The sequence below is a fragment of the Urocitellus parryii genome, chromosome 14 (assembly GCF_045843805.1).
Source record: "Urocitellus parryii isolate mUroPar1 chromosome 14, mUroPar1.hap1, whole genome shotgun sequence".
Taxonomy (NCBI): Eukaryota; Metazoa; Chordata; class Mammalia; order Rodentia; family Sciuridae; genus Urocitellus; species Urocitellus parryii.
In genome coordinates, this window is record NC_135544.1 from 64,403,680 (window position 1) to 64,425,937 (window position 22,258).

A 22,258-nucleotide genomic window follows, 5' to 3' on the forward strand; every position below is an offset into this window, starting at 1 on the left:
ACTCATAAAAAGAAGAGAATGCAGAGGCCAGAGTCTGGGAGAGACCAGGTGCAAGCATCCAGTTGACCCTACCCAGTGGAGTTGTATCACCAACACTTAATATTCCCAGCAATGTGAAACACTATAAACACAATATTGCCAACCAAGAAAAATCAAACAAGCTTCAGGTGCAGAGTTTCTAATGGGATTCAGCCATGGAGTCACAGAGTGCCTTGTAACTTACTTAGGTATTGAGATCCCAGGGTTCCTTAGAGTCAAACTGGTAACACAAGGCCCAATTCATCTACCTAAATCCCATGTTAGCATTAACCATCTGCGGCTCCAGGTCAACAAAGACACTCGAATCAGTCCAGATAGTGTAAGACATGAAGGATCATTTCCCAGAAAGTCAGTGTCAATCTTTTCTTTGGAATGTATAGATTTAAACCAAGTTAACCCTTTTCTGACATTGGATTCCATACTTTTATTAGTTATTTAATATACCACTATATAAATCTATCACAATTTAACCATCCTCTAAATGTTTGATTTTTGTTGTTCCATTTTTGTTATTATAAGCAATATTGTACAAACTTTTTTGCACACAATATTGATCTTATATTTTATATATTTCTTATAATAAATTTTTGTATGTGAAAATATTTTTTTAAATACTTTGCCAAGTTATTTTCAGAAAATCTCTGCCAATTATCATTTTTGAGAAGTTTAGTTTGAGAGTCCATTTTATTGAGTTCTTGAAAATATTATTTTTATTGCTTATTTGGTGAGTTAAAATAAAGTAGCATCGCATTTTTACTTTAGAAAACTCTGTTTCAAAGTTTAAATGAGTGTGTATTTATTTATTAAGTCTAACCTTTAATCAACACTTAGTAAGTAAATTCAAGTGTGTTGGACGTGCTTTGCCTCAACCTATGATTCATGATTCTTTTTCTTGTTGCTAAGATCCATACCTCAGAACTATACTGATTTAATTAAATTTTGTGCTGTGTCAACTATATCACATATATTTGCTGGAACTCTCCCTGAAATCTTGAAGTTTGAAAAACATTACTCATTCATTTACCCTCAATTTTGGGGTTTTTGACCCCAGAAAACTTCACTACTTCTCAGCAAATGGAATAGTGTTTTGTTTTGTTTTTTTCCCATGGGCAACAGCCATTTACTCTGGTCAAATTACCTTAGGAGATAGAGGATGCTTGGATGTTAAAGTGGAAAATAAGGAAATGTATCAGCAAAGCAGCTGCCAGTGACTGTAGCACAAGAAGAGGGAATCACAGACAGGTCCAAAGGAAGAGGCAAGAATTCCCTGAAGCTTTGGAGCCCTCTGTGAGGAAGTGGTAGGGGAAGGAACATAGAACCACAAATGGTTTATGACCCAGAGAGGAAGGAAAGGGAACCAAGGAGAATTACCCACACAAACCACAAGAGAGTTCTGTAAACGAGAAATTACTATGAAAATTCAAAAGAATGAAATACAATTGTCTCTATTGATTAAGAGGGTTTTAGATAAACTGGGGTAATCTAAACCTTTAATACAGACCAAACTCTATGGCAGTCCTTCAGTGAGTTATATGATTATTGTAGTCAATTAGATGTGAGATGAAAAGTAAGATGATTTCAATTCCTAGTAGAGTCACATTTGGGATAATAGTATGAAATGAGACTTAAAAGTCAATAATGATCATAGTGTATTTTCACGCATTATGCTCCTGAGAAGAAGGTAGAAGGGCTCAAGTTCCCTTGTCCCTGCACAGCACAAGCAAGAAGGCATAGAAACTCAATCAGCACCGCAAAGCATCTAAAGACAAATGCCTTAGAAGGGGTGCTAGCGATAACTCTTGGCTGCCTAACGGAGAAGCTTAATTGCAAGGATCAGATATGTGATTTCCCCTAAGGAGAGGCTGAGGGGACCCCATGTTGTCACTGGGTAATCGGCCTACCCTGGCTGCATCTCACCTAAAGGTCATTTTCCTGCACGAGAAGCTTTCTTCATTATCTTGCATTGTTGTCCTAAATAAGAGAGAAAGGCAATAGAAGGATGTGTGTGTGTAAAATATACATATATATACCTCTCAATTTTTTGTCCCTTACAAAACCTAGCCTGAAAGATACTGTGCAAGTAAGCAGAACTGGAAGAATTTTTCGAGTTCTTAACATGATATTTTTAGCACTTCTAATGATTAAGGAAGAATTTTGCCGTTACCTTGAAAATCAGCTTATTGCTTCCGATTTACAACCAGGCAGAGGGTTAAAGGGAAACAGCTGCATAGTCCTTTGATGCCACAGGGAAAATACTCTCATGTCCTTCTCCCCAATAAGAAAGAAATATTTTTTAATTTTACCTTTTATGGCCATTAGTTCTCCCACTATTTTAGGCCAAAGGCTGTTGTTGGTTAGCTGTGATTTTATTTATGCACATAATTAATCATGTCTCTCTAGCAGATGGTTATTTTGGATAATGATTCATAGCAAACCTTTTTAACAATCATATTATGAGATTGCGGATGGGGTGGTCAGTACTACCACAGAATTCTGGAAGTTAGTTTAAACAACTATTTTCATTAACTAGAACAGGACATCTTGGACAGGAGGTTTTTTTGTTTGTTTGTTTCTTAATCTACATTCTGAGGTTCACATAATTTTTAATCAGAGACAGTCTTAAGACATTCTATTATTAGCCTCCCAACAACTCTTTAGTAAGAATTGTGCAGTGGCCTTACTATAGTGTGTACCAAACAAGGGTGGCTCACTCTAAGTTTGCATAATGCCAGTATTAGGAGCACCCAAATTTGTTGTAAAAATACTAATATCTACTAGTGTTTTAATAGATCCTTTTACTAAAAAGTGGAAGGCACAGTACCAAAAGCAACACATTTTCCTCATGGTAGATTTGATTAATTTCAGATCATCAAATACTTAGTATCACAGAATGTGGGCCTTGCAGTTTAGTGATTTTCAAACTTTAGTATACCTAAGGATTATTTGGGGGCAGGTATTGTTAAAAATGTGTTATTTCTGGTCCTTTCCCTTATAGATAATAATTTATCCAGCCTGGAAAGGGACCAGTAGCCTGCATTTTTACCAAATATTCCAAGCAATTCTGCTGCAGACAGTTCTCAGTCATCATTTAATGAATGTTTAAGGAAGAACACAGACTTTGGGATTATTTTGACTAGCTGCTGTCCCAATTGCCAACTAGGTGATCACATGTAAGTTCCTAGTTCTTACACTCATTAGATCTGTTTCCCTGTTAGTAAAATTTCTACCTCATAGAATTATTGAGAGTTTGGGTAACAAGATATATAAAATTACTTAGCAAAGGGCTTTATCTGAGTGGAAATTCAGTGTCTTTGTTAATATTATTAAACAAATCTGCCAACTTTACTATTTTTGTGTAATTTGATTGGAAAATGTTCAAACTGAGAGTCTGGGGCCAATTGAGGAGTCTAGGAGGAGCTGACTTATGATGAAAAAAGAAATAATTCAGCATTTACAACTGCATGAAGTTAAAAGGATTCAAGTGGTCATGGGAAGAGACATAGCTGAAGGGCATGAGGAAGGCTCAACTGACCAAAGTGTAGTAAGATGATTAGAGTGTTTGATGTGATTTGACAAAGGAAGAGGAAATTGCAACAGCCTTTCTAATAAGCAGCGGGCAGGATTCCAGGTCACCCTAATATGTTGGAAGGAACATTGATTTTAAAAAACTGATAAAATACCGTTTCAATAAGAGCAAAGAATTGTTCTCTTTTCCTGTGTTGATATTTTAAAAAAGAATAAGAAAAACGTACTCAGATACTTTTTCTCCAAAGAGCAAGGAAACAAAAAATTGAGTATTTTGTAAAGAATAGAGACCATCAGATTAATGGTCCAGATCCTGAGGTTACTATTATTTTTTAAATGTTATGCATTTTTACTGAAAATGACAAAATGTATTTTTTGCATTTTAGTGGTCTTATGAAGTCATAGTAAACCAACAATTATTATTTCATTGTACTATTTTAATATTATCTTATACTAAAAATTTCTATTAAGTGTTTAAATGAGAAGTTTCTAAACAATGTAAAGAACTGTTATTTTTATAAAATCTTATGTAATGTTGGGCATAAAAGATGATAAAGATAAATGAAAAATCATTAAAAGTAAATTTACTGGAAAATAAGTTATTTTTATGCATTGCTTATTCAAAACCTGGACTTCAAAGTCAAGAATCAGATTGTACTTTAGTTGAAGAAAGGAAACCCATATGACTTCATCCAGACCAACCTTATATTCATCGTGTGTGTGTGTGTGTGTGTGTGTGTGTGTGTGTGTGTGTATGTGTTGAGGAAGCGGGGAAAGACTGAGAGAAGGAAGAGCAGCAAGTCTTAGTTGTGAGAATGGGAATCATATAGGTAAATACAGAATAAAGATGAAATCAAGTAAGGATTTGAAACAAAGTTAGTTATTTCCCTGGCACATTACAATGCTTTATAAATATTTATGAAATACATATATTGGCTACTAATAAGAAGAATATACATCTTTTGTGTTCATATAAAGCTAATATCTTCTAGTAAATATATAGAAAATAGTTCGGGGCTGGGATGGAGGGTATTTTCAGAGCCAGCTTTACCTGTTTTGGCAAATAAACCAGATATTTCATGCCACATGTTAGAGTCCTGGAAGGCGACTATCTCAGAATTTCTCCCACACTGAATGGTCAGGGTGACTAAAATCTACACCAGTGGAAGGATAAGTTTTTATATAATATTGGCGAATAAACTATATCTATTTTAGAGGGCCATTTAAAAATGTCATTATGTTAGCTGAAAAATATGACACTTTATTATATTAGCACCCATCAGTTCTTAATATTAATTTGTTTGTGATTAAGAATTTCCAGAGGCTGAGGCATGAGGATCACAAGTTCGACAAAGCCAGTTTCAGCAATGGTGAGGTGCTAAGCAGCTCAGTAAGAACTTGTCTCCAAATAAAATACAAAACAGGGCTGGGTATGTCACTCAGTGGCTGAGTGCCCCTGAATTCAATCCCCAGTGCCAAAAAAAAAAAAAAAAGAAAAAAAAAAAGAAAAGAAAAGAATTTCAGACAATCAATGATTCTGGGGTTAAGTGAATAGTTACTCAAATAAAGAAAAGATGTAAGAAATAAAGGTGAGGGTAAAAGGCAAGGAGTTGGGGTTGTGCCTCAGTGGTAGAGTGTATGCCTAGCTTGCGTGAGGCACTAGGTTCAATTCTCAGTACCACATATAAATAAATGAATGAAATAAAAGTATATCAGCATATAAATTTTTTGTAAAATGTTACATTGTTATTTAAAAAAGCAAAACTTGCTTATGTCTAAATTACCAACATTTCTCTATGTTATTAATTATATGAATTTTTCCTAGACAGTCATATCATGCAAAATAAACCAGACTCAGAAAGTCAAGGTTCATATGTTTTCTTTCATATATGGAAGCTAAAGAGGAAAGAAAGGGGGAGGAAGAAAGAAAGAAGGAAAGGAAAGAAAGAAAAAAGAGGGAATTTCTGAAAATAGAAGAGAGACCAGCAGAGGAATGGGATCAGAGGGAGGCAAGAGGGGATGGGGAGACGGTGAGCTCCTCCCATAGGACAAAGCCACACTTGGGCTCACCACATCTCGCCCGAGTTTCACGTCCAAGGCCACGGACTTCTATCGCCTGCTCTTCAAACCCAGCACTGACAGACAAGGGGATGAGAGCGGTACTGAGAAACGGTGGGAAGAGAAGGTGTTTTGTTTTCCCAAAGGAGAAAACAAACCCACATTTTAATCAAAATAACCTATGGAGAAGCCAGCGAAGACTTCTTCGCCCGGCCTGTCTCAGGACTTTTGAATCACTTCCTCCTTTTCTGATGTGTCTGAGTTTGAGATTACAAAGTTGCTGAGAAAGTCTTGCCTCTCCGGCAGCTTCCTGCGAGGGAGAGCGGGCGCTGACCCTACCCGGCGCCGCCACCTCGGGCGGGAACCGGAGGGCGCCGCGGCGCGAGGAGGGACTGGGATGGGTTCCGCGGGGACAGAGCGCGAGCGCTGCCCAGCCGCCTCTCCTGCTTACCCCAGGGTGCTGATGAAGCCGTTGACAGAGCCCTCCGCGTACAGGGACACGATGTCCCCTATGTAGACATGCTGCTTCAAGTTCCAAAGTGAACCTCCCTCCTCTTCCCTGCGCGGCTCTCTTCAAAGGAGCTGCAGCGGCAGAGGCAGAATGGAGCGCAGGACCGCTGCAGCGGCGCAGGGCACAGTCCCGGCGACCGAGAGTAGGGGTTCAGCCTGCTTCCGCACCGCAGGATCCGGGCAGGAGCGAAGGCGCCCAGTGGACACCCCGCGACGTGCGCAGCCCCGACGCCCCGAGAAGCTGCAGCAGCCGCCTCCTCGGCAGGTTTCCCGTTCCTTCAGAAGTTTTCTCTCCAACACCTTTGCTCCTCCTCCTCCCTCCTCCGCTCCCTTCTTCTAGTCCCCTCCCCGCTCGGCGTCCCGCCGCAGCCGTCACCGTCACCGCAGCCCCGCGGGAGCTGGAGGTTGCAGAGCCCCTCGGTCCCCTCAGGGGAATTTTTGGACCAGGTGCCGGTGCCCATCCGGTCAGGCGGAGGAGAGGATCCCAGGGGAGGCGGGGGCATCCAGTCAGGCAACGGCGACCGGGGGCGGAGCTGGACAGGGGCGGGGCGACTCTGAGGAGGCCGGGCCACCGGGGAAGCCGAGGAGGTGGACGCAGCAGCGGGCGCGGGGAGGAGCACTGGGCGGTGCTGGAAGAGCTGCAGGGGGCCGGAGCCTCCGGGGGGACGCTGCCTATTCCAACTGGAGAGGAAGGACCTGGGGCGCTACAGTCCCTGCCTGGGAAAGCGAATGAGCCTGAAAGGGACTAAAAGGGTGCGAATTGGTGAAGGGGAGGGTGCATGCATGACCCATGCTCAGTGGAGTGAACCAGCGAGACTCCTGAACATGAAAACGTGGAGTAGGGGGGTGGATGGGGTGGATGGGATTGAGTAACTCGCTGATCAAGGGAGAGGAAGAAGTTGAAGTGAAGGAAAACATAAAAATAAAAAAATAAATACATAATAAAGAAAAGGAGGGAGGAGGGAGTAAAAATCTAGCTTGGCATATGTAATTTTGTTGTTTTGTTTTTCTCAAGTATATAGCCTTAGTGAAACTTGACCCAGGAGCAGATGTCTAGGTGAGTGGGAGCTTCCCTGGAGCTTTCATCACTTGGCCGAGCCTGCAATTTTTGTAGCCAGCCCCTGACGATGAGGGCACTGTGGACCTGTGCCTTCTCTTAACTTCTGTTAAACCTCCAAGGCTGGGCCTCCTGTGCTTCCTTAACTTCAAGCCAAGGCTAACCATGTACCTCCTGGAGCCCATTGTCACTGTCTCATTGACAGCCCTTACTTGTTTACATTTAAAGTTGATGACTTTTGAAGCTCCAGCTGTTGCACACAAACTGGAGGCAGCACACGTTTGAACTCCTTCTCTGTTGCTTTTGAAGTCTTCACCTTAGAACATCGTTTTAAAAGTCTTTCACCCTACCCTTCTAGAAGACCTGAAGAAGGCAAACTCTAGCAGTAATGACAGTCGACACTCAATTAAAAAAAAAAAATAACTGCTACTTAAGTAATCCCACAGCACAACGTTTGCAGAAAGGCAGAGGAACTCTGGGAATGCAGAGGGATATGTGCCAAATTATGCAACTAGCCAAAAATGTACCTTACAGTTCAATGGTGTCACTCATGTCTTACAGCTCAAAGATGATTTGGGTTGAAATTTATAGTCGTACAATAGACTGTAAGAGAAAAATCAGCTTAATATTCAAATGTTTGTATTTAGAAAGCCTTCAGGAAAGAAAAGAATAGACTCTGGATCCAGGAAATGCCAGTACAAAGTCTGTGTGTGTTGAGATAAACTGGACCTAGTCATTGACTTACCATACAGCTGAGAGATCTCTTTACTTCTGTGTTCTGGAAAAGATAACTTAGCTACTTAGAAATGCCTATTAATGATAGAAGCCCTCTTCTGCCTACACATGTGACATTACTGTTGACATTACTGCAAGAAACTGGCCATAATTATTAAAAAGCTTGAGATGGAACAAGATGATGACTACAGAAATGGAAGTTTCTTTTTTGGGGGTAGGGGGGTACTAGGGATTGAACTCAGAGCACTCCACCACTGAGCCCCCTCCCCAGCCCTATTTTGCATTTTGTTTGGAGACAGGGTCTCAATGAGTTGCTTGGGGCCTCAATTTTGCTGAGGCTGGCTTTGAACTTGTGACCCTCCTGCCTCAGCCTCCTGAGCCACTGGGATTACAGGCGTGAGCCAAGGTGCCCAGAGGAAGTTTCTTTTTATCCAAGTGATCTATGCATTACATTCCATGGTTCTTCGTATTGCACAGTCCTGTGCTATACATCTAATGGATGCTCAACAATTACTGGTCAAAGTCATGAATGTTCTTTGTTACCTCAAGGCACAGAGTTACTGTGGACAACACATAATAATGTTTATGCTCATGAATAATGTTTATGCTCATGAACAGATAAAAGTATCAAGTCATGTACCCAAGTTCTAGCTCTTGGTAAGCATGTCTCCTGGGCCCAAAACAGGGTCCTCTAAAAATTAAAGCCCAGCACTGGTGTCCTGTTGCCTGGCCTAAGAATACATTCATTTTAATGTACCTTTCAACACTTCTCACTTTGCTTTCTGCTTATTTTTGTACATATTGAATCTTACCAAACTAAAAGTATTCTAAGAATGAAATCAGCGTCTAATTCATGTTTTATCCCTTGTGGGACCTGGAAGTGCCCATTGAAAGTTTCAATAAATATTGGATAGGTAAATTAAATAATAACTAATATAGAATGTTTTAATGTTAAAATATTTATATTACCTCTGATAATGACAGTAGTAGATGTTGTGAATATTAGTTTAACCAAATAGAGTCTCATGGGCTGAGAGCAGGTGTCATTTCAGCAAATGCTCTGGTCATCATGCCCTATATGAAGAGACAATAAATAGAGCAGAGTGTAATATTTGAAGTGTTTATTCCCAGAGGATTTACTATATTAAAAGGTTTCCAGTAAAAAAGTTCTTCCATCAGAGATGTTTTCAGGGTAATTTATAATCAGTGTTTACTTGAATGTTCTTAGATCAATACTAGAAGTGAAAGGGTTTGCAAGCTATTATCTGTCAAATGAGTGTTTCATGAATTGCTTTCCTCTCTTCCCTTCCTTGTAATGAATATAATTTTTTAAATGTAGTGGTTTATTAAGCAGTCTCCTTCATGAAATACAAATAAAATACAATTTTTTAAGTCAAAAAAAAAAAGAGGGGATGGGGATAAATTCCTGGGAAATGAAACTGATCAAATTGTTTTATGTGCATGCGGGAATATGTCACAATGAATCTATTATGTTTAATTATAATATACAAACAAAAAAGTAAAAAAGAAGCATTTGGAATCTCTTATGTTTTTTTTTTTTCCTTTTCCTTCCCTCCTATCTTCCTTTCTTTGTTTTCTTTTCCCTTTTGCATTTATTGAGAGTAGAATCTTACAATTAAAAATCTCATTAAGGGGTGAAATTAAAATGCCCACTGGCCCGATTTAGCATCTGTTGATGTGATAGGTCAAAATAATTTTGAGAACTTTGGCAGACCTCACTGGGGATGACTCATGATGGGACAGCTGCCAGTTCACCTTTGGACAAAAGGATTAGCATAAGCATGACCTGAGAGGTTGTGCAAGCCCCACCCAGAATCCAGCAGGCCTGGCTGCCCTTGCATTACATGGCAAGTACACTTGTCTAGGAACTAGGGAACAGCCCATTAAACGAGTTATAGAGAAAAGAGAGCTTTCAAAAGAAAATATCTCTAGCTCTGAGCCTAGTGCAGTAATTCCTGGGAATTAAAATAAAGAAAAGCGAGTCCTAAAAATGGGTTCATTAACAACTGCTAACACATATTACACACTTGCACTATTTCAAGTTCTTCTCTAAAAATTTACATGTCAAGATATATTTATTTCTTACAAAAGCCCTTTGAGGCAGGTGTTGATATTATTTCCATTTTATAAATGAGAGGCTCATCAGTATTAACAGTGGTACACCAATATTAACAACGGTGATCTTTCTTGTTCCTTTCTGGTGGTTCTCTGGGTGTTCTCCAGGGCACATACTTAGGAGTGAAATTGCTGAGACTGGACACAGGGAATCCACATCTTTTTTTTTTTTAAAAAATGTTCTAATTAGTTATACATGACAGTAGAAGCATTTTGACACATCAGATATAAATGGAGTATAACTTCTCATTCTTCTGGTTGTACATGTTGTACAATCACATCAGCCATGTAATCATATATGTACATAGGGTAATAATTCATTCTATTATCTGATTGTCTGATTTGTTCTATTTTTTATCCTTCCTACTACCACAAACCCCTCATCTCCCTTCACTTTCCTTTGTCTAATCCAAAGTACCTCTATTCATCCACCCCACACCCCATACCTTATTGTGAATTAGCATCTGCATGTCAGAGAAAATATTTGGCCTTTGGTTCTTTGGGATTGACTTATTTTGATTAGCATGATATCCTTTAGATCCACCCATTTACCACCAAATGTCATAATTTCATTCTTCTTTAAGGCTGAATAATATTCTATCATTTATATATACCACGTTTTATTTATCCATTCATCTGTTGAAGGGCACCTAAGTTGGTTCCATAGTTTGACTATTGTGAAGTGAGCTGCTATAAACATTGATGTGTCTGTGTCACTGAAGTATGCTGATTTTAAGTCCTTTGATATAAACCAAGGAGTGGTATATAAACCAAGCTGGGTCAAATGGTGGTTCCATTCCAAGTTTTCTGAGGAATCTCCAAACTGCTTTCCATAATGGTTGCACCAATTTGCAGTCCTACCAGAATTGTATGAGTGTACCTTTTCCCCTAAACCTTGGCAACATTTATTGTTGCTTGTATTCTAATAATTGACATTCTGACTGGAGTTAGATGAAATCTTAGAGTAGTTTTGATTTGCATTTCTCTAATTGCTAGATATGCTGAATATTTTTTCATGTATTTGTTGCTCAATTGTATTTCTTGTTCTGTAAAGCGTCTGTTCAGTTCCTTAGCCCATTTATTTATTGGGTTTTTTTTGGGGGGGTTTGGTGTTGATTTTTTTTTTTTTTTTAGTTCTTCATATATCCTGAAGACTAATGCTCTATCTGAAGTGCATGTGGTAAAGATTTTCTCTCATTCTGTAGGTTCTCTCTTCACATTTTTGGTTGTTTCCTTTAATGTAAAGAAGCTTTTTAGTTTGAGTCCATCCCATTTATTCATTCTTGATTTTACTTCTTGCCCTGTAGGAGTCTTGTTAAGGAAGTCAGCTCCTAAGACAACAATGGTGAAGATTTGGGCCTACTTTTTCTTTTATTAGGCACAGGGTCTCTTTTTTAATGTCTACATCTTTGGTCCACTTTGAGTTGAGTTTTGTGCAGGGTGAGAGATAGGGGTTTAATTTCATTTTGTAACACACGAATTTCCAGTTTTCGCAGCACCACTTATTAAAGAGGTTATCTTTTCTCCAATGAATATTTTTGACACCTTTGTCTAATATAAGATAACTGTATTTATGTGGGTTTGTCTCTGTATCTTCTATTCTGTACCATTGGTCTACATCTCTGTTTTGGTGCCAATATCATGTCATTTTTGTTACTGTGGCTCTGAAGTAGGATTTAATGTCTGGTATTGTGATGCCTCCTCCTTCACTATTCTTGCTAAGGATTACTTTGTTTATTCTGGGTCTCTTATTTTTCCAAATGAATTTCATGATTGCTTTTTCTAATTCTATGAAGAATGTCATTGGGATTTAAATAGGAATTGTATTAAATCTGTATAGCACTTTTTTTTTTTTTTTTTTTGGTTTTTAACTTGACTTGTTTTCTCCTCTGATTGACTTTCCTTTAGTGTAGTTCCCTCCTTTGCTGATTTTCATTTCCTCCTTATGGAATATTTTGCTGAGAATGCTCTGTAGTACAGGCTTTCTGTAAAATCTTTTAAACTTTAGTTTATTATGAAAGGCTTTTATTTTGTCATCAAACCTGAAGCTTAATTTTGATGGATATAAGATTCCCGTTTAGCATCCATTTTCTTCCAGTGCTTGGTATATGTTGTTCCAGAATCTCCTAGCCTTGAGGGTCTGGGTTGAAATATCTACTGAGATCTGAATTTCTCTCCCTGATATGTGATCTGACTCTTCTCTCTTGTGACCTTTACAATTCTATTCTTATTCTGTATGCTAGGCATTTTCATTATAATGTGCCTTGGTGTAGATCTGTTGTAATTTTAAACAATTAAGCCTGTAAGCCTCTTGTATTTGATTTTCCAATTCACTCTTCATGTTTGGGAAATTTTCTGATATTATTTCATTGAAGAGATTGTCCATTCATTTCGTTTGAAACTCTGTGCCTTCCTCTATCCCAATAAATCTTAGATTTGGTCTTTTGATGCTATCCCATAATTCTTGGATGTTCTGTTCATGATTTCTTACCATCCTCACTATGTGGTCAACTTTATTTTCAGGATTGTATACTTTGTCCTCATTATCTGACATTCTGTTTTCCAAGTGATCTAGTCTGCTGGTGATGTATAGCACTTTTGATAGTACAGCCATTTTGACAATATTAATTCTGTCTATCCAAGAGTATGGGAGATCTTTCCATTTTCTAAGGTCTTTTTTCTTCTATGTCTTCCTTTATTGTTCTGTAGTTTTCATTGTAGAGGTCTTTCACCTCTTTTGTTGGATTGATTCCCAAATATTTTATTTTACTTTTTGAGGCTATTATGAATGGGGTAGTTTTCTTAATTTCTCTTTCACTGGATTCATCGCTGATGTATAGGAATAAATTTAATTTATGGGTGTTGATTTTGTATCCTGCTACTTTTGTGAATTCATTTATTAATTCTAGAAGTTTTCTGGTGGAATATTTTGGTTTTCTAAATGTAGAATTATATTGTTGGCAAATTGTGATAGTTCGAGTTCTTCTTTTCCTATTTGTATCCCTATAATTTCTTTAGTCTATCTAATTGCTCTGGTTGAGTTTTCAGGACTATGTTGAATAAAAGTGGTGATAGAAGACATCCTTGTTTTGTTCCAGTTTTTAGAGAGAATGCTTTCAGTTTTTCTCCATTTAGAATGATGTTGGACTTGGGTTTAGCATAGATAGCTTTTACAATGTTGAGGTATATTCCTACTATCCCTAGTTTTTCTAGTGTTTTGAACATGAAGGAGTGCTGTATTTTGTCAAATATTTTTTTCTGCATCTATTGAGCTGATTATATGATTCTTGTCTTTAAGGTTATTGATGTGATGAATTATGTTTGTTGATTTCTGTATGTTGAACAAACCTTGCATCCCTGGGATGAACTCCATTGATCATGGTGCACTATGTTTTTAATATGTTTTGTCAGAATCCTATTGAGAATTTTTGTACCTATGTTTATCAGGGATATTGATCTGAAGTTTTCTTTCCTTGATGTGTCTTTTTCTGGTTTTGGTACCAGGGTGATACTAGTCTCATAGAATGAGTTTGGAGGGATTCCCACTTTTTCTATTTCATGGAATAATTTGAAGAGTATTAGTGTAATTTTTTTTTTGAAATTCTAATAGAACTCAGCTGAGAATTCATCTGGTCCTGGGCTTTTCTTGGTTCATAGGCTTTTGATGGCATCTTCCATTTCTTGCTGAAAATTGATTTGTTTAAATTGTGTATGTCCTCCTGATTCAATTTGGGTAGGTCATATATCTCTAGAAATTTGTTGATGTCGTTAAGATTTTCTGTTTTGTTGAAGTATAAATTTTCAAAATAGTTTCTAATTATCTTATGCATTTCAGTAGTGTCTGTTATGATATTTCCTTTTTTCATCATAAATTTTAGTAATTTGAGTTTTCTCCCTCTTTCTTTTTTTTAGCATGGCTAAGGATTTATCAATTTTGTTTATTTTTTAAAGAAACAAAATTTTTAATTGATTTTTAAAATTGTATCTTTTGTTTCAATTTCATTGATTTCAATTATTTCCTGTTTCTACTGCTTTTGATATTGATTTGTTCTTCTTTTTCTAAGGCTTTGAGATGTAATATTAGGTCATTTATTCATTGACTTTCTATTCTTTAATAAATGAGCTCAATGCAATGAACTTTCCTCTTAGCACTGCCTTCCTACACAGAGACTTTGGTATGTTGTATTGGTGTATAACTGAGTTACAGCACCTCGGGTAACACCTGAAAACACGTTGTTACAGTAGGTATTGTATGCTGAGCATTATTCTAATGGGAGAACTTCAGAAGATCTATAAAATGTCAAGAAATCTGGTAAATATTAGTAAAATAATACTTTCATTGCTTGATTTCCCTTGGTCAGACATGCAGAGAACAGATAATAAACAGACACACAAATGCATGTTCTGTGGTGATAATCAAACAGGAAGAAATAAGATTCAGTGCAAGAAAGCATGAAAAAAGCTTCAAACAACTCCAATGAGGTCATGAAATGATGAAAAACAAATGCCATGGAGCCCAAGGACAGCAGCCTAAATACTGCGAATTTGTTTAAGCCTGGTGGCTCAAGACTCACATCACAAAGCAGCTTTTCTTTGTTCAGAAAGAGAAGAAACACTAGTCCCATCATATTCTTTTGCCACATACCTTGGTAAGGCTCTCACCAGCAGTATTTCAACACATTAAAAAATGTTTAGAATGAGGTGCAGGAAGTTCTGTTTTTTTTTTATTTTATTAAATTATTTGTTCATTTTATTTTCACATGAACAAAGTCCCAATTTGAATAATTGTATTTTTGAGATGCAGGCATGATGTTATGACAAAGACACCAAAACATAGTGGCTCAAATGGAATAGATACCCAGTATAACACACCTGGGGGAGATGGCTGAGCCCTTCAAGACCCCAGTTTCTAAATCTATTGTTACTCAGCTATTCCCTAGATGGACTTCAATGGCCAGGAGGACATTGGCTAACAGCCATCTTTCCTTCTAGGCTGTGATATATGGGAAAATGAAGGTATTCTTTTCTTTTCTTTTTCCTTTTAAGTGGGAAGGTTGAACTGACACATGTTGCTCCTACTCAAATATTGTTAGCAAGGAACCCATCACATGACCACACAGCACTGCTAGAAATGATGGGAAATGTGACTCTGGTTGGCTACATCTGGAGGACAAGAATGTTCCTTAAAGAAAGAAAGAAAGAAAGAGAGAAAGGAAAGTAGGGGGCGAAAATCTCTGCTCCAGCACATATACCCATTTCTGAAATGAAGTTTCAATTTTTAATGCAGAATATGCTTTTATGATAGACCGGGCTAAAGGCAAAAGAAAGAGGCCATTTGGGAGAGGAAGTTAGGTAACTTGCCCTGTAGCATGAGCATCACAAGTGGAAGGTAATACAGTTCTGTTGCTGATGTCATCTGGGTTTAGAGTGTTTTTGAGTCCCCTTCAGGATGCAGTATCCATTTCCACTAGAAGAGAAGAGTAGAGCTGGATAAATATCTGCAGAATCTCACAAGGAAATAAGTTTAATTTTATTTTCTTCAGATTTCTGTGACAAGATGATAATTATGCAAACATATGTTATTTTTAACACTCTCTACTGTGTTCAGACTCCCACACATTAAACTGCAGTCCTTTTTGAGAAGATGACAGGGAATAAATCCAATTTATTGGCAGAACTCTGTGTTATCAACATTTGCTTATGGGGATACCCCCAGCACTACTGACTTTGGATCAGAAGGCTAGAAGCTATATACCAAATTTGGCACTAACATGGGTGCTCCCTGAATAACTGGCTCCAAACTTCCCATGTTATTTCTGTCTCGGTTTAGCTAATAATATATAGGAGAAAAATTGGTAAATTAAATAAATTTAGGTTATCAGAAGTCCTGATAAAAGTTAGTAATTTATGAGCATTTTAATCACTTTTTGGTATCAACTCTGCTGTGATAAAAGCTAAAAACTTTTTACTCTCACAGAATCCCTTGCTCAAATTCCTAAGAAGACTCCTACAGAGTCACACTGTTTACCTTTGAAAGATCATAGCCTGACTTTGCCTATGGAGCTTTGTTTAGAGTTCTGAAAATTTTTGCAGCTGGGGTGAACCTATACCTTGCTGGGGAGAATCAACATGAAGCAATTGATCACTCATCCAAAAATAAGAATTCTAACAGAAAGGGTGGTAACTGTTGAAAAAGCATGCTGACATCAAATAAAAAATGTGTAGGAACAATAATTCTGTCGACATGAAATAGTTTTTAAAATAAATTCTTTTGTGTTTGGGAATCATTTTTTCTTTGCTTTTTTTAATCAAGCATATGAATTTTGTTTTCTGAGTAAAGAAGAGCCTTATTTCTAAGGAGCTGTTTTCTTGTTGTTTGTCCCCTATATGAAATCATCTTGTCAAATAACATGGACTGCTACAATAAAATTTACATATGGGGTTTTTCAGTTTAAGATCAAAGTTCCATGACTGAAAGTTAGACATCATAGTTCTTTTTTTTTCCTATTCATATTTTATTGATAAATGCCAATTGTATATATTTATAGTATGCAATGTGATGTTTTAAAAATGTAAATACATGGTGAAATGGTTAAATTCAGCTAATCAATATATGTACCACCTTACATACTTATCAGATATTTTTGTAATGAGCAAACTTAAAATTTCTTTAGTAAATTTCAAGAATACAATACATTATTATTAACTATTGTCATCATGCTCTACAATAGGTCTCTTGCATTTATTTCTTTTATATAAATAAAATTTTGTGTCACTTGATCAGCATCCAGATCCCGCCACCCCCACCAGAGCCCCTAATATCCACCATTCTACTCTCTTCTTGTATGAGTTTAACTTTTTTACATTGTATATACACATAGTGAAATCATGTAATGTTTGTCTCTTTGTACTTGGCTTATTTAATTTAACACACAATGTTCTCTAGGGTTATCAAAAGACAGATTTTTTTTTCTTTTCTAAGGCTAAATAGTATTGTATTTTGTATGTATCCCACATTTTCTTTGTTTATTTACTTAATGATGGCCATGTAGATTGTGAATAATGTTGCAACAAATTTGAGAGTGCAGATTTCTCTTTGATATATTGATTTTATTTTCTTTGGATGCCAAAGAAAGAAAATGGACAACATACACAAAATTTAGTGTGAAGTTGATTTAAGAACTACCTGAGAAAGAAATTAAGAAAACAATCCCATTTATAATAGCTAAGAAAAATAATAAAGTATGTAAGAGTATACTTAACCAAGAAAGTGAAAGAAATATAGTAAAATTGATGGGTCATATGGTACTTCTACTTTCACACTATTGTCTCTATCATGTCTGAATTAATTTACATTCCATCCAACAGTGTGCAAGTGTCCTCTTTTCTCCCCATCCTCACCGACACTTGTTATCTTATTTTTTTTATGCTAACCATTCTTATTGGAGTGAGATGATATCTCATTGTGTTTTTACTTTTCCTTTCCCCAGTGGTTATAAGGTTTTAGAGCAACAGTTCCTAAATAAACTTCACATTAAATTTTGTATATGTTGCCCATTTTCTTTCTTCTGCATGTGGATATCCAAACTCCATAAAAAAACTATTAGAACTAATAAATGAATTCAGTAAAGTTGCAGAATACAAATCCAACATACAAGTATTGGTATTTCTATACTTTAACAATGAACTACCTGAGAAAGAAATCAATAAAATAATCCCATTTACAATAGCTGTGAAAAATAATAAGTACTTAAGAGTATATTTAACTAAGAAAGTGAAAGAAATATATACTGAAAACTATAGAACATAGATGGAAGAAATTTAAGAAGGTACAATATTATCTTGTGTTTTGAATTAGATGAATTTGTATGGTTAAAATGTCCATACTACTCAAAGTGATATACAGACTTCATAACAATCACTGTTAAAAATTCAATGACATCACAGAACAAAATAGCCCAAATTATATATCTATATAGATATCTATCTATATCTATATAGATCTCTCTCTCTCTCTCTCTCTCTCTCTCTATATATATATATATATATATATATATATATATATCCACAAAAGTCATAGAAGAGCCAAAGCGGTTATGAACAAAAAGAATAAAACTAGAGGTATCATGCCATGAGACTTCAAAATGTACTATAAAGCTATAGTAATCAAGACCACATGGTGCTAATATTAAGAAAAAAAAAAGGGCTGTCACAGTGGTGCACATCTGTAATCCCAGCAGCTTGGAAGGCTGAGACAGGAAGATTGAGAGTTCAAAGCCAGCCTCAGCAACCATGAGGTGCTAAGTAACTCAGTGAGACCCAGTCTCCAATAAAATACAAAAATTGGGCTGTAGATGTGGCTCAGTGGTTAAATGCCCCTGAGTTCAAACCTTGGTAACATCCCCCACAAAAAAAGAATACCCAAACTAGTGGAACAGAATAGAGAATTCCAAAATAAAAACATGCATTTATGGTTACCGATTTTTTGACTGAGATGCCAAGAAGAGACACTTCAAGAAATACTAATAATTAGAAATTAAACATCTTATATTAATAAAAATTTTCTAGTGATTAAATAAAAGAATAGTTTAAAAAACAGTGATTTTTCTAAAATTTAATTTTTTAAAAATACACTTTTTTAGAGAGAGGGAGAGAGAGAGAGAGAGAGAGAGAGAGAGAGAGAGAATTTTTTTAAATATTTTTTTTTAGTTTTAAGTGGACACAACATCTTTATTTTATTTTTATGTGGTGCTGAGCATCAAACCCAGCACCCTGTGCATGCCAAGCAAGTGCGCTAACGCTTGAGCCACATCCCCAGCCCCTACACTAGATATTTGATGCTTCAAAATTAACTTTTGAGAAAAATATTTTATTGATTGGTTATGTTAATACCTACTTGAATCTGATATCAAAATTACTATTTTGACTTGTACATTTTCAATCATCAGAAAAAGTTGAAACTTATAACTAAGGAGATAGAACTTTGTCTCTCAACAACCAGAGAGAAAATTCAATAAAATGAAAAGTGAAACTGTTAGTTTCTTGAAGAATGATTCATCTGCTTTGTGTTTGAAGACATTCAAGCTTTTGAAATAGTTAATTAGCTAATTGGTTTTGCTATTTCTTTTGCACTGAAATTTGACATTTTTTTACAGTCAAATCTATTACTTGTTTATGAAATTCAACCAATGTATTTAAAATTAAACGTCCTTCCTTATTAAGAGATAGTAAAAGAAATATATTTTCTTATAGTATTTTATTTTTACATTACTTTTTTATCTCATGAAATATATTTTGATATATGGAATGATAAAATGATATTTCCCCCAAATAACTAAATGTCCCAGAGCTAATTATTGCAAGTTCTCTTTTTTCCTTTTTGATTTTATTCAGGGTAATATGTAAGACATTATTAAAACCAATATATAAAATCAAAATTTTTAGTACATATTGTGCTTTATTGATACATCTATACTTAAACAACATTAAACTCTTTAAATTACAGTATGTTTTACTATAAAGAGCTACTTTCATCTTATAACTCTTTAATGAGGAAATTTATGGAGTAAAACTGCAGGTACATGAACATATACATGCATAGAAACACAGACACATACACACATACACACACAACACAGACACACTCTACTGGAAAATTACATTGCTATTCTAACATATGTACCTACTCAGGCCCACAGGCTGGGGCATACTATCCTCCTTAGTCTCTGCTTTATCCTATCTATTTACTTGGTCCCAGAAAGTTCAGTATCTGAAATACTCAGTCTGTCTTGACCATCCTTTATTACAAACTCCTTTGGGGCCTGAAAAATCATACTACTTTGAACTTATTGAGATTTGCAGTCCACTCCTCATCCTGAGAACACACAGAAGTTCTGCTTATTCTAGGGTCTAAAAGAGTTGTGAGTGTTGGGCAGTCGTGAATACGGACTCATGGTGAAAAGTTCGACTCTATCTAGAACTGATGACACATTCTACTAGCTTTATTGACTACTGCTTGAATTTCCTTGTCCTATGCCCACTGTCACATGTTTCCCCCCTGCTCTCAAATGATTTGTACTACACAAGGTAGACCATGAAGTGGAACCATTCTGATGCCACTCCCTACTATTGATCCTCCAAAAGTTTATCAGCCTGAAATTTGAAATAAACCTCTTTTCAATATTGCCTTCCTGCTAAAATAATATTTAATATTGACTTCTAAACTTTTTTCGGGGAGATAAAATTGATTATGCTGAATTCCTTTTAGATATCAAATACTATTTTACTATATGAAAAAGAAGGATATAATATTTCTTTGAATTAGTATTATATCTATGTGGTCCAAAAAAGAGTGGCAGAAAACAGGCTGTGTAGATATTTTCTGTAATTTACATCAGATAAGACACTTTATACAAGTCTAGTGTGCAAAAGGCAATTAATAACAATTGGACTTTTTAACATGGAAAACTAAAGACAACAAATGAGATAATAAAATATTCATTATCTATTAAACATAACCTTTAATAAAGTCAAAAGCCAAAAGTGTTAAAAAACCAAATTAGTTTTAAAAATTTTATTGCAAAAAAGTTATAGTTGTATGTATTTAGGGGGTACAGCATGAAATAAATGCTTCTAAGAATTAACTATCTTCAACTGAAGAAATACACAAGACCAAATGATCAATAATAACTATGCAGTAGTTTCATTAATCTTATTCAACTCTTCTGAATTCATATAACAGGAACTTTTCAGAATAAAAACAATTTTTTAGTGACTGAACAGCCTAATCAAGCTTTAACAAATGCTCTTGCCATTTGGAGGACAAAATCCAGAAGCCCTTTAGGACCAATTAGGGATGTCAACCCTTGATCCTCTCTAATGAGACATTTGTAAGTCCTATACCCATTTAACTTCCAAAAATTGAAAGCTACAGAGATCTGTTGAAATTCATCCTTACATATGCAATAATATTTTCTATTTCATCTTTAAAACATTAAGAAAAGTACTTGGCATTAATAATTCAGTATCAATGTAAGTTAACAGGAAAATTTGTGAAAGAGCCCAAAACAGCTGTATATCTAGTCATCTCTTGGTCAACATTTTGTTTTGATTTTCTATCTGGGCTACTGAGACTCACTTCTTTAAGCCTAGGCATCAAATTGTTTAATGTCACATAAAACTACTATATGCTTTATTTTTGCAATATCTTCAATCTGAAATGAAAGGGTATATACACCCATTGTATCTAAACCAATTAAAATTTTGACATTTCAAAGTCACTGAGATTAAATTTCAAATATTCTTACCACAAAATGATAAATATTTGAAATTATTAATATGTTAATTAGCTTGATTGAATTATTCTACATTGTATTCATAAATCAAAACTTCATGCTGTATCCCCTTAATACATACAACTATAACTTTTTTGCATTAAAATATTTTAAACTTGAATTATTGTAATTACCTTCTTGGAAATATGTAATACCCTATACATCGACCAGAAGTCTCTCAGAAATATTTGAATTGGTGTAATACTCCAGAATGACCTTTCTTTTCTTAGAAGCTCCTCAACTTTGAGCTTTCTGTCAACCGTGTGTCCCTGAAGCACTGAGTTCGGTAGCCTAATCTCGAATCTTCCTAGGGCTCCCTGAGTTAAGGCCCCAGAATTCCATTACCAGGAAAGATATTAGCTGCAGTGGGTGCACACTCGCAATTGAAAACGACACATGAATATCAGTCTTAGCTGCTGCTTTGAATCTCATGTGAAGGGTGAGAGAATCGCAGCCTGGAAAACACCAACTACCCATTTTGACCTCATCTTGCCTCTTTCCTAAGGATCCAGCTACAATTTTTCTGCTGTGACAGTGTGGCGATTCATTTACACATACTGCAAAATGAAGGAACCGATTCTGGTAGCTTGTGTGCTATAGTTCTTTTGAACTTCTATGCCAATCTTGAATAGCTGCTATTAGTATTTTGAACATCTTTATTGAAACATGAATTTTCAATGTTTCAATAGCTTCTCTGCTGATAATTTGATTTTTTGACTTTTATTTCCTGAGATGACACTTAGATGTTTTGTTGGGTCTTGTGGCTTCATCAATATTCTTCTAGAAGAGCTTTTGCACTGTTTTGGATTTAGAAATATCGTGCATGCTTCTATTTTATTTTATAGGACTTGGTTTAAGATGCTTA